The 14,144-nt window shown below is 41.1% G+C and overlaps 1 protein-coding gene across 6 annotated transcripts in view; it reads left to right on the top strand.

Annotated features, from left to right (window-relative positions):
• hivep2a (HIVEP zinc finger 2a) overlaps nt 1–14,144 on the top strand; it is a 63,725-nt gene that overhangs the window by 2,321 nt on the left and 47,260 nt on the right. For 3 of the 6 annotated variants that reach the window (XM_060883123.1, XM_060883119.1, XM_060883121.1), the window contains exons 1-2: nt 5,502–6,106; nt 6,190–6,251. The exons of 1 other annotated variant lie outside the window; for it this stretch is intronic. The gene's annotated coding sequence lies outside the window, so the exon portion shown is untranslated. Of the gene's footprint in view, nt 1–5,501; nt 6,107–6,189; nt 6,252–14,144 lie in introns of those variants that run through there. 2 more of the 6 variants (XM_060883120.1, XM_060883118.1) reach the window with 2 other exon arrangements.

The following is a 14,144-nucleotide window of genomic DNA, read 5'->3' as shown; positions in this document are numbered from 1 at the left end:
TGTGTGTGTGGAGTTTGCATGTTCTCCCCGTGCCTTGGGGGTTTCCTCCGGGTACTCCGGTTTCCTCCCCCGGTCCAAAGACATGCATGGTAGGTTGATTGGCATCTCTGGAAAATTGTCCCTAGTGTGTGATTGCGTGAGTGAATGAGAGTGTGTGTGTGTGCCCTGCGATGGGTTGGCACTCCGTCCAGGGTGTATCCTGCCTTGATGCCCGATGACGCCTGAGATAGGCACAGGCTCCCCGTGACCCGAGGTAGTTCGGATAAGCGGTAGAAGATGAATGAATGAATGAATGTTAAAATACTCTACAGATGTTTACTTCATCCCGATTACAAGCAATATAAACAGCATATATGGTTAATATTTGCCCTTTAACTTTATTACATCACATTTTTTAATTAAAGTGCTACTTGTTTTTTGTTTTTTTAATAAAATGTAATAATAAAAAAAAGAAAATCAAATTTAATCAAGTTATGAGTGGGAAAAAATCAACAAATCTACAAGGAAGCAAAGTTTTTTAAAACTATTGATGTTTATGAATATGGGTCCCACAGACCTGAACAACATACAAGGGTTAAATGGGACGGTCTTAACAACCAGTGAGTGGAATGATGATGGATGAAGGAGTGTCCTGTGGATTTTTTTGAAGAGTTTAACGTGTTGGGGTTGGAAATTCCCAAACGTTAATATATCTGAATCCACCCTGCATACAGTACATAGTATATAGAGTAAAAGTTCAGCACAGTACACGGTTAAACAGAAGGCAGGCTGTAGTGAAACCAGTAGATGCTTTATGATGTAATAGCTGTAATCAATACATGACATTCATTCCACAGGGTTCCTTATTCTCACGTTTTTCACCATGATCCATGTGGAACATCTCGAAGTGTTGCACAGGATCATCTCATTCACTCCTGACAAGCAGGTTTATGATGTTTAAAGAAGAAGCAGCCTTTATTTTTCTCACATATACATTACAGTTCAGAGAAATTCTTTCTTTACATATCCCAGCTTTGGAGGTTGGGGTCAGAACACAGGCTCAGCCATGGTCAGAATCAGAATCAGGTTTATTGGCCAAGTGTGTTGACACACTCAAGGAATTTGGTTCCAGCTGTTTGTGACTCTCAAAAGTACAGACATAAATAACACTATACTATACAAACTATACAAGACAATGCAGACGATGAGATACGATATAGACAGAATGAGTATTAAATATGAATATAGAATATGACTGATCTGTTATGTACATAAAGTGTGGGAAGTGCAAATAACAATATTGTGTAATATTATGCTTTTTGTACAATATGCAGCAGCAGTAGTGTGTGTAATGTATACAGATGATGGGATGACTGACAGTTCTGATAATGCAGTACTTATAGATATGAAGCAGGGATTATAATTATGGTGAGTTGTTGATCAGGGTGATTTGCCTGGGGAAAGAAACTGTTCCTGTGTCTGGCAGTTTTGGTAAGCAAAGTTCTGTAGCGCCTGCCAGAAGGGAGGAGCTGAAAGAGGTTGTGTCCAGGGTGCGAAGGGTCAGTGGTGATTTTTCCTGCCCGGTTTCTGGTTCTTGTGTCGTACAAGACCAATTATTTTTTCTGCTGTTTTTACTGTGCGTTGCAGTCTGTTCCTGTCCTGTTTTGTTGCTGCACCAAACCAGATGGTCATGGATGTGCACAGGACAGATTCAATGACTGCAGTGTATATGGTGCAGCAACCCTAGAGCAGAGAGGGTTAAGGGCCTTGCTCAGGGGCCTAATAATGAATCCTGACCTTGAATCCTGACCATTTCTAGATTAGTAAATAGGTTTAAGTGTCAGATCAAGGAGTTTTTTATATTTGAGACATAGATCATGGCAACAGTCAGGATGACAGCGGAAAGTTTTAACGAGACTCAAAGCTTGTGTGTGTTCAAACTTCACTGTGTATGAAATATCTAAACAGTTCAACCCGAAACCTGATGGACGGGGATGTTTTGGATCTGACGTGATGTCTGGTGAATGTTGTGTTTAATCCTTTCAGATGCACAATGGCACTGATTTTGCCATCGTCACGAGTCACACGTTTCTTTGTGTATTAATTATTATGAATCATTTTAAGGTGGGTGACAACTAGAATAGAAGTTCAATAGACCTTTCAGACACCTCCTAAATGTTTTGAAAAGGTGTGTCAAGGAATGCAAGTTCTATTAGAAGGAATAATGCTTTAGCTTTTAGTTGCTTATTTTAATGAATTGTTCAGATATTACAATAAATGTTGCATCTGGAATTAAAAAATGTCTTCTGGAGAAAGCTTCAGTTTGCAGAAAATGTATGTATAATATTCCATTTCTTAGTACTTGAGATGGACATTTCCACAGCCTGTATTCATCCATCATGACCTTCATGAGCTCCAGCTTTAGCACTACAGACCAGTCCAGTGACTATAACACTGCAGTTACAGACTAGATCTCACACATCAACCAGTGGCAAGGTTTTTCCCGTCTCCTGAAAGCAACATCCCACACTAATCTGGGAGGAAACCATGGCCTTGGACATGACAAAGCCCCTTGTAATGAACAGCTGTCCAGTCTTTGCTGCGTCTTGATATTCTGTTCATTAACACCACAAACACGAGTGGAGACAACACACCGTTAACGAGTCTGACAACCACCTAATAAACTTAATGAGTGGAGAAATGGACACGGCTTCACTGCTTCACTGCTCAGACTCAGAAACCCTGTAATCCTGCTATAGGGTCACTGACAAATTAGTACAACAGTGTATAGATGCTGAGCTGATGAATCATTGCGAATGTCTTGATGTCTTGTATACTTGGACTTACGTAAAACATGCAGCTACTGTATGTGAATTTAGCACATAGCATTTTAGCACATAGAATTTAACACGCTAATGGTCATGTGGTGTGACTTCAAGGTGATTTGCTGTTCAAAAAACGTACATAAATATTCTCGGACATTTTAGATGTTCAGTAAACAATAATTGATAAAAACATACATTTTTTAAACATTTTAAAAAGACTATTTTTAACACATAAAAAATGTACCAGACTGGTATCCAGTTACTGTCATTTCTGGTTACACCACATGATGGTGGATCGCACCGAATGACGATATCAATACATAAGCAGTTCTTTAGCTTAGACAGAATAATCCTGGTATATAATATCACATACGAATATTATATATCGGTTCATTACACCGATCGAGGCATAAAAGAGTGGTGGTAGATGTTGGTGTTGCAGGACAACAGTAATAATGACATCACATCACACCAAATGATTATGCTATGCTCTAAAATACATTTTTCGAGAGCATTATAATTGTAGCAAAGCTTACATTTTCTTCATGGTTGCACCAGATGACATTTTTGTGAAAGGAACCACTGAGAGCTTTTGTTGTTGAATTATGACAGAGCTGTAGAGGCTTTTAGCGTTGGTATGAAATGCAATGGCTTTTGAAATGTGATTAATATGGTAAAAGTAAATAAGTACATTTGGATTAAGGAACAATTTCAGAAGTTTAAAACCAGCGTGAAGTTGGCCCCCCACCCAACGCAAAACGTCAGCAAAATAGTCTCGTTCGTTTGTGCTCTGTTTGTGCTTCAAAAATTTTCGTTTGTGCTGCTTTGGTTTTTTAGATATTAAAACAATAATTATAGGTAAATATAGGCACCAAATTTACCCAAAATAGTCTCGGTCAGTTGTGCTTCGTTTGTGCTGCTAAAAGTTTTGTTTGTGCTGTTTCGGTTTTTTATAATATTAAGCATTTTATTAGGAGGTCATTCTAAGGTCACTTATGCTCACTCATGCTCAGCAGGATGTGCCACATGATATTTCTAAAAATGACCACTACATAAAAAGTAAAAAAAAAAAAAAAAAAAAAAAATAAGAAATTCAAGTAACATATAAACAAAACACAATGTTGATAGTTAAAAAAAAAAAAAATAAAGACAGAATTGTATATACTGCAATTGTTTAAAGACATTTATATATTAATCAGGTTCTGTTTTTTTTTTTATACGTCTACAAGAGACGTATAAAAAATATTATGATTAATATGGTAAAAGTAAATAAGTACATTTGGATTAAGGAACAATTTCAGAAGTTTAAAACCAGCGTGAAGTTGGCCCCCCACCCAACGCAAAACGTCAGCAAAATAGTCTCGTTCGTTTGTGCTCTGTTTGTGCTGCAAAAATTTTTGTTTGTGCTGCTTTGGTTTTTTAGATATTAAAACAATAATTATAGGTAAATATAGGCACCAAATTTACCCAAAATAGTCTCGGTCAGTTGTGCTTCGTTTGTGCTGGTTTGTGCTGCTAAAAGTTTTGTTTGTGCTGTTTCGGTTTTTATAATATTAAGCATTTTATTAGGAGGTCATTCTAAGGTCACTTATGCTCACTCATGAAAAAAAATAAGAAATTCAAGTTACATATAAACAAAACACAATGTTGATAGTTAAAAAAAAATAAAATGAAGACAGAATTGTATATACTGCAATAGTTTAAAGACATTTATATATTAATCAGGTTCTGGTTTTTTTGCCTAAACAAAACTTTGCAGTAGGACCTCTTAATGCTACACTACAATTAGATGGTCAGTGGATATGACACCAGGTCATTATCCTTGCTCATTGAGGTCATGAGGTTAGTGTCTCTCGCTCAAATATATATATAGTCCAGTTTCTCCTATAGTAGATATGTCATTGCCTCTATGGGTTTTGTTGGTCGTCATTAAAATACCGTGCTACCCAACACGCTTGCAGAGCTACATCCTCGTAACGATGCCTCACATGTTTGCATTGTGCATTGCTGCATTTGCTGCTTGCTAAATTTTGCACAAAGCATTTGTTACGTTTTCAGATGGACGATTTCTATACCTCATCCTCTGCACAGTGACAGCGTTGCAAAAACACACAGCACCCGGGTGCACCGTGCTGCACCAGTTGTGGTTGTTTGCTAGGTTGTGTGGCGTGTCTCAAGATCGGGATATGGAAGGTGTATCTTTAGTGGTTTGATAAACAAGACAGTTCAGTGCAGAGCAGAATGTAGATGCCATTGGATTTATTTATTTATATATATATATATATATATATATATATATATATATATATATATATATATATATATATATATATATATCCATTGTGCATCATATGAACAGCAGGTATTTAGACATGTTGAAAGATCTTCATCACTTTAGTCGCTGGAATTAAAACGGCTCGAGTTTTCAGTGCAAATAAGCATCCGATCCATCTGTCTGGTATAGAAATGCATTTCTAATGTAGTGTTAGTATGGAATATATGTGTGTGTATGTACATATGACGTTAGAGAGGAGCTCGTACAGCGTGTGTTCTCTGATCCGAGACAGATTGAAGTTGAGCACGGTTTTTACTGACACCTTGACAATAAAAAAGCTGCCTGTGACGTCTTTGCTCACCTCATCTGCACCACAGGAAATACTCGCGGCCTCTACTTCTTCCTGCTTTGAAAATGAGGTAGTCGTTCTCTCATTACCTGACTCTCTCTCTATCTCTTTCTCTCTCCCTTCCGTTTTTTTCACTTTCTGCAGCCGCAACCAGCTGAAACCTACTTCAGCGCTCGATTATTGCTGGATCCGAGCCTACCTCTCTTCTCCTGGACCCGCTCGGTCTCATGCAAAAAAAAAAAAATAATAACGAGTTTTTTTTCTTCCTCTTGTGCTGCTTCTTCCTTTAAGCAAACAAGCAAGCAAAACAGACAGAGCTGCTGATAGTGATGGAGGGCTGTGTTAAGTAGGTGGGAAATATCTTCATGCAGTGTGCTGGACCGGATGTGTTCTTGTGTTAGGGACACGACTTTGGCTCGACTCTCTCGTCCGTTTTGGATTCTCCTTCATTCCTGGAGACCCCTTAGGAGGAGGACTGGGTTGGGTGACAGGAGAAAGAGAAAGTGAAGGAGGAAGTGAAGGAGAAGGCTGAATGATCTGGCTGTTCAGCTGTTGATGTGGAGGAGAGGAGTGTGAAGCGGATCAGGGACTGAGGGCGACCGAGTTGAGTTGAGGATAGTTTTGGGGTATGGATGTTCTCCAGATTATAGAAGTGTCTCTACACTTAGATACAATCAGGTTTGTGTGTATGTATATCTATGTAGATATCTGTGTGTGTGTATTTGTTTAACACTCCCTTTCCCAATCTCTCTTGGAAACAGGGTGTGTTAGGAGCGTGTTTGCCTGGCTAAACTTGCGAGACAACTAAGAGAAGATATCAAAGGTAATGTGTGACTTTCATATATATGACTATCATATATACTTTCATATGTATGGACATAAGGAACAGATTGTGATGAAATGATGGAAAGCATGAGCTGCTTTCCATCTTTTCATCACAATCTGTTCCTCATGTCCATTGTCATGTTTCACACAAACACAACGTAGTTACACTTATAAAGGGCACGATAAAAGGGCGTATAAAGGGCACGATTGTTGGTTTGGAGGATTCGCAGATTATTTCTCAACTCTTTACAGTTTACCGGTTCTTCTGAAAGAACAGCTGGTGTGAGTAAAGTTACGTAAAAATGGACAGAGTCATGCGAAGAGTCATACGACACGGCCTCGGATTCGTCGAATCGGAGTTTCTGTGAATGATTTATACGCGGTAACGATTGTTAGTAATAGTGATTAATATCATGCTAAAGAAACACTTCCTGTTAGTGACACACTGACCGTTTGGACGAGCTGTGTTGTAAACGCTTTACCCAGAAAAGAGAACGAGGCTCATACAGAGAATTAAAGCAGAAGACGATTTCCCACATTAATGCTGCTTTTCTTTTGTATCAAAGCTATTAATCAGGAGGGGTTTCGGATGCCGTGATGTGTGACACTTGCTCTGTCTTTTGTCTTTAGTGTCTTAGCAGCTTTTAGCATGAGAGCACAGCCCGGACCATGGCTTTTTGAATACGGGTCACAGCGTAGCTACATACAGAAATAGACATGCAAAGTGCTGATAGCTATCAGGGCTGTAGGCTAAGAGCGGCTCCACATACACACAGCTGCAAGCAACTCCTCAATGTATGGAAACAAGATACAGATGAGGTGTGTTGTACTGTTTTGTGTGTGTGTGTGTGTGTGTGTGTGTGTGTGTGTGTGTGTGTGTGTGTGTGTGTGTGTGTGGTGTGTGTGTATGAAAGAGAGAGAGCGAGCAAGAGAGAGAGAGAGAGTAAAGGTTTTTGTGATTATAAAGAGTAGCAAAGCTGCACAGGTGACTAGCAGACACCTAGCATCCAGGCTCAAAGGAAAATGCTAAGAGTTACACCAACATTCAGCTCTTTCCACTTTGCTATCCATTTATTCAGTTCAACTCTGACAGTCAGCAAATGTTAGCATATCACTCTGAATCTTAGCATTGAGAAACTTATGCTTTGTTTTGTTTTTTGTGGACAAATAATAGATATATTAGCTAACCCACTGAGCAAGTAAATACTTCAGCGTGTCGGCAAATCCTTTGGAGAAAAAGTGTTAGCTACATAATAAGCTAAGCTAATTTGTTAGCTTAGTGTTTTTGTCGGATTTTCATCGACATACCCGTGTGCTTGTGACCACTGATATAAAATGGTGTCTTAGCTATTGAACACTGTGTGTGTATGTGTGTGTGTGTGTGTTTGTTAGTGTGTTAATACCTATGTAATAACACTTCTATGCCTGAAGCTAAGTGTTGAGGAGACGGAGACACGATGCTGCTGAAAGTTCCCAGGCCAGGACACTTTTAAAGCCATACATAACATCATCTGGAAAAACTTTGAAAAAACCTTTTAAAATAAATAAATAAATAAATGAATAAACCTCAGTGTTTGTTCTGAGAATATGATTTCATGTCAGAACGTTTACATCAATTGAAAATAAACATCCAAAGTCAGGAGCATTTAGCCAATTCCATGACGTTGGTTATAACCACACACCTAAGTCATTAGCACAGATGTTAGCAATCTAACTGTCAGCTTACTGCTAAGCGCCGAATCATTAGCTTTGGAACAGACTGCAGGATTATTTAGGAACTCAATTAACCGAGCAAGACCTGTGGAAACGTTCACATTTAAACCCTTACTTCTCGTTTTGCAAACAGATCAAGAATATCAGCACATCGTTAGCGGCTATTTAACCTGCTAGTTTACAGGCACGTTTAAAGCGCTTACACGTGATTCTATCTCTCGCCGGTAATCTCTCTGTCCTCCAGTCCGTCTCTCATAACGTTGGAAGCGTAAGTGGTGAAACTGAAACCAGCAGCAGTGAGAGCGTGACTGGGGGTTTGTAAAACGATGCAGACAAACAAACATGTAAATATTTATTACGGCTAAAAGTGTCTCGTGCCACCATTAAAGGAGTTCTTTACTGAAAACCGGTGAGGAGTCTTTTCGTTGTTCGGAGAAGCAGCTCAGAAATACTGAACATCAGGAGAACAGCAGATGTGTTACAGTGGCATCGATAACATCTACTGTAACATGCTGCTGATATAATCCTGTTCTAGTTATTAATGTGTGTGTGTTTGTGTGTGTGTTGGTATGTACTACACCTTGTGCTCAGGATTATTTCCACCCACAGGGGAAAGGTCACAGTTGCTCTCAGAGTCTACTGTATGTCTGTATGTATTAGTGTCTGTACAGAGAGCTGGAGGATTCAGTGTGTTTAGTTTATATTCTTCCTTCAGCATATTGAGGTGATGGTCAGCTCAGAGGGCAGGTTCTTGTCTGAACTGCTGCAGGGATTCTCCAGACCTTCTTATCCACGTGTTATCTGTTATCTGGTGGTCACTTCCTGTCGGCGATGCGGCCGCTCCAGCAAATACGGCGCACAAAACCTGACTGAAGTGTCGAGGCATACTCTGTTTCTATGGGAACCGTCTCAGAAACCATGCTTCGTCCTTGATGGTTAAAAAGCCGCTTTAGTGGAGCCGAGCTGAGAAAGGGAGAGGAGGAAAGAGAGATTGTTGGAGTGAATGAATAAAAGCCATGGTCTGAGGATGTCGAGTGAGAATGAGTGGTCATGTGACCATCAGTGTCCTCTCTCTCTCTCTCTCTCTCTTGCTCTCTTTCTCTCTCTCTCTTCTCCCAAGTCTTTCCTAGTCATTCATCATTTGTACTTTTGTATCAAACTCACTGACACTCAGCTGAAGGTAGCAATAAAAACCAAAGTGTGTTCACGCTGACTGGCACATGCGGCAGAACCAGACAAAAAAACTCCGCTGCTAAATTTACCCTCGCTTGTCTCCGGCTGAACAACAGCACTGGAGTGTTTGCAGGTGTTTGCTAGGCAATGGAACACAACCCACACCACCAACATGCTTTTTCAGACTAACACACACACACAAACACACACGTGCACACAAATGCACCAAGCAGCCTTGTGGATAGCGGACCGTGTTAAAGTAGAGCTTGTGACAGGTGTGTGTGTGTGTGTGTGTGTGTGTGTGTGTGTTTGTGTGTGTGTGTGTGTGTGCATGTGATGGAGAAGGTTTAGCCTCCTTGTGCAGCAGGAGGTTTATCTACTCCATAAACATTGGGGTGAATCCAGATAGTCATCAAACAAATGTCAGTCGAGGCACAGGTCATACACAGGAATATAGCAGTGGAGATTTGGGGAATTTATATCAGATATCCGGCATGAAATATCGCGAAAACTTTACGAGTGACCCCGGTTTACGTGACCCCGGCTTCTCGGAGAATATCAATCCGAACATTTTTACATGTTTTTACTTTGTTTTTAATCAATAAACAATAGAAGACTTCCTAAAGGTTCACATACAGCAGTCAGAAGGTGACACATTTCACAAGATTTCACAGTTATTTAGTGTATGAAGGTGTCCAGAAACAGGAAGCGAGTGTGGAACAGGAAGCGTGCGCATTAGAGAGCTCTCTGTTGGCGTGGTGGTGTCATGGCATTCACCAACGTTTTCCTCACTTCACACACTCTCACTCTCTCTCTCTCTCTCGCTCTCTCTCTTTCTCTCTCTCTCTCTCTCTCTCTCTCTCTCTCTCTTTCTCACCCCACTTTTCCGCCAATACTGGCTTCCTGATAACAGCTTCATTTGAATTTGAATAGCAAGCCTGTGTGAGCTGCTGCTTCCTGTTGGCAGGGGCTGTGGTGGGTGGCATGTGTCTATAGTCAAAACACATGGAAAGCAGCGAGGCAAGGTGAGGTGAGACAGGCTGAGAGGAAACTAGCCCTGACTTTTTTTCTCTTATGGACTGAACGGCTTTCGCTTCCTCTTCTCCATGCAAATTTTTTATTTTTTTTGCAGCGCAGACTAGGACGCTTCCTGTTGAAAGATGTTTGGAATGTGCATTTTTGTCTGCAGGAAAAAAATCAGTACTGAAAGAGAGAGAGAGAGAGAGAGAGAGAGAGAGAGAGAGAGAGAGAGAGAGAGAGAGAGATAGAACGGTTCTGGAGGGACGTGCATTACAGGTTTCCACTCCTTACCTTGTTGCATCTCACACTAGGAGATGTTTATTACAGAAACCTATCCGTACTCCATGAGCGTGGTGTTGATGATGTAGTTTTTGCTACCTGAGTGGAGACAGCCAGGTCACACAGCAAAGCGTATTTACCCACACTTCCTGTCATTACCCCCGATTTCTCTATTCAGTGGTAGAACAGATGGTGACTAAAGCTTTGGAGCTGTGGAGAGCTGGAGGCAGCGGTCGCTTGGCGAGCCGACGAGGTTGTAGTCGAGTCGAGAAGCAGCTGCACAGCGAACATGAATGAAGCAGCCGCTTCTCCTCTCCGTCTTCAGGACGTTTAGTCTTTCCTGTGAAGAGAGAAAGGAAGTGATTAAGAAGCTATTGTTTAATGCACTATAGATATACGTCTATAGATATATCAGCCGAACTAAGATTTAAAGACTTTACAGCTCCTCCGTCAAGGTTTCACAGCCTGGGCTTCATCTCTCTAACATCCACATCTCAGATGTATTGGTTATAACCACTGCAGACGGTCTGCGTGACGTAGACAGAACAAAAGACAGGCGGTCGTGTAATTGTAGTGAAGCGTACGGAGGAGTCGCGGATGCTCCGGGTCATTAAGTGGAGAGTGCTATCATTAGAGGCCTTCACACTGTTCCTCAGCAGCTGGTTTTAGTGCGAAGCAGAGAACTCATCTGCGAGTCTAATGACACTGGAGCTGTGTGTCGAGCTTCTGCTGATGCAGTCATGAGGTCAGAATTGACACATACGCTATAGGGAGAAAAAAAAGTATGTGCACCACCGTGTGCACTTGATCTTCACACCCATATGTGGTTATTAATGCCTCTCTACGCCGCACGACAATGTTCCTGTGCACAAAGCAGCTCCATGAAGACATGAAGGTTGGAGTGAAGAACTTGAGTGTCCTACACAGAGCCCTGACTCTGACTCAACCCCACTGACTCAACCTTTGGGATGAACTGGAACTGGAGTCTCATCAACATCCCAACATCATTAATGTGCTTGTAACTGAATGGTTTGATAATTGTTCTAATGTCCAGTGTTTTTGCTACAGATCTCAGATCCAGCGTAAAGCCGTGTATGATTATTTAGTTGCTCGACCTGACCTGACCTGGTCCAGTTGTTTGTTAGGTCACTCTTTTTTTTTTCTTTTTTTTTTCTTGCACACATTAATTCCTAATTCTCTCGTTCTCGTTCTCTCTCTGTCTCTCTGTCTCTCTCTTTCTTTCTCTCTGAACATTCATGATGAAATATCATGTAGAATTGCATGTCCTTGCCCTGAGGTGTTCCTTTCTTAATTAACAGCGTGAAGCAGAAAGACGATTATAATCAATTGTTCCAGCGTACGACAGAAGAAAAGGAAAGTCTTTTTCTTTGGAATACTCAGGATCCTTCTTGGGAATGTTTTGATTAAAAGTACCATTCCCACACTGTGATGAGTAATGACCTGCCTGATCTTCAGCCTGCTCCAATTTACCATCCGGATTAATGGTAGGTGAGGTTTAATTATGGCACACATATTATATGAAACCTCATTGTTCTTTTTCAACATGAAGCACTAGGACTAGGTGACGAGTACAGAGAATTATTTCGCGCCAACTGAATGGTGAAGTTTTTGTTTTTTTGGCCATGTGAGATTAGAGACTAGTGCGTGACCTACTGACATTTTACATTTACATTCACGAGAGCGTTGTACAAAAGTACTTTTAAGTCTCTGTCGATGAATACGTTAATACTGGTTCAGTAGGTCACAGACTTAAAGCATCAGACAACTTATATCGCTAGACACTTCGAACAAAAAGGAAATAAGCGCTAGTTTAACCCTTGTATGTTGTTTGTATTTTTGTTACTCAGCCAGTGTTCATGGGTCTGTTTGACCCGCTGCATTTTTGGGTTTTTAATTCAATATAATCAAAAATTAGATGTTAAAATACTCTACAGATGTTTACTTCATCCTGATTACAAGCAATATAAACAGAATATATGGTTAATATTTGCCCTTTAACAAAAAAGGGCACACACCAGAGTGAATGAACTGACACACACCAGAGAGAGCGTATTATACTGATGTGCTTGACATAGGATGGGTCTTATCTTAGCTAGAGGATTAAGATCTTACACAGTTTTAGTTAGAGAGAGATTGCAATATGAGGGAGAGAGAGAGAGAATAATAAACGTGTGTAAGGACGTCTTGTCTTATGCCAACCTTTTTAATCTGTAAGTGAAGAGTAAAGAAAGGACAGAGGTAGAACTGGAGAGCTGTGGTATTTATCAGCTTCTATCATGCTCACACTTTTTTTTTTTTTTTCGTTTTCTTTTCTTTTCTTTTTTTTTTTTTCCGCTTCCTCATCTGAGAGGCTCCAGGAAGATTTTCTCAGCCTGAGCTTAAAAGTCTCTGCTTTAGGGCATCAAGTGCCTGCAGGATTTCAGGGAAACATCAGAGCCTACTTATATATATATTTATTCCTATCATCTTTATGGACGTTCTATCACAAGCCTCTGGGGTTTTTTTTTCGAGGCATCAGAACGTGAAAGGGGGGAATAAAAAGGAAGAAGAGTGATAAAGTGTAGAGGAAAGTGACGACAGGAAACGACAGAAAAACACAGAAAACGATTTACTCCGAGTGAGTGACAAAAAAAACCCCACGATGTGAGGTATTAAGCGTTCTCACTTTTTCCCCGTCAATACGGCGAGGTAAAGGAAGCTTGTATGTTGATCCTGCAGTCTTTATCTGCTCTCGCTCTCCACCTGTGAGAGGGTTGCCACCTGCGTGGTGTGATGTCAGCGGCGTCTCTTTCCCTTCTCTAAACACATGGTGTGATGTAGTTGCGGATGAGCGAGAGGAGGTGTTGCTGGTGCTTTTTGCTCTCTCTCTCTCTCTCTCTCTCTCTCTCTCTCTCACTCACTCACACACACACACACACACACACACACACACACACTCACGCACACACACAGAACCGTACGAGGGCTGAAGAAGTGTGAAGCTTCCAGCGTCATGTCTCTAGTGCTCCCAGCGGCCCACACCGCACACACTCACCTCCGTGCCCGAGCCCGCAATCTGCCGTCTGTTTGTTATTCCTGTGTGAGCTCACATGTGCACACACTTTCATCTGTGCATGAAAAATAAATTCAGAAACAGTCCAGAAATAAGACAGCTGCCCAAACCTGTGCTCTCTAAGCTTTCTGCATGATCGCCTCGTAAAGCAGGTGACAGGATTTCATTTTAATGCAAGATGAAGATGAAGAAGTGCTGATCAGGATTGTAGTCAGGTGACAGCGAGGGCTGGTGTTCGCTTCATCTCAGCGCTGACGATCTATTCATAACATCTGTGTGCTCAGGCAGAAGACGCTAAAGCAAGGCTGCATGAGTTCACTTTCTCATTCGGGTCCAGTCGTGGCTCGGCGTAACACTCGAGGCTTTCTCACGTTGTGGAGATCCAGAAATAAATCAGTCCTGACTTATAATAATCGAGAACTTTTCTTTGTGTGTGTGTGTATGTGTGTGTGCGTGCGCGCATATCAGAAGAGCTTTTCAGCTAAAAGAAAGGAAATTAAAGACATAAAGCTGGGACTAAACATGACGTTAAACAAATTGTTGGGACACGACCACCAGCGTGCGGCGATGACGTCCCTCCTGCTGCGGGGATTTTATGGCTCCTTCCTCTATATTTCAAGGGAGAAATCTGTT

This window comes from Tachysurus vachellii, chromosome 12, assembly GCF_030014155.1.
Source record: "Tachysurus vachellii isolate PV-2020 chromosome 12, HZAU_Pvac_v1, whole genome shotgun sequence".
In the NCBI taxonomy this organism is placed as follows: domain Eukaryota; kingdom Metazoa; phylum Chordata; class Actinopteri; order Siluriformes; family Bagridae; genus Tachysurus; species Tachysurus vachellii.
Note: the sequence above shows the minus strand (reverse complement) of the source record. Positions and strands in the feature narration are given on the sequence as shown.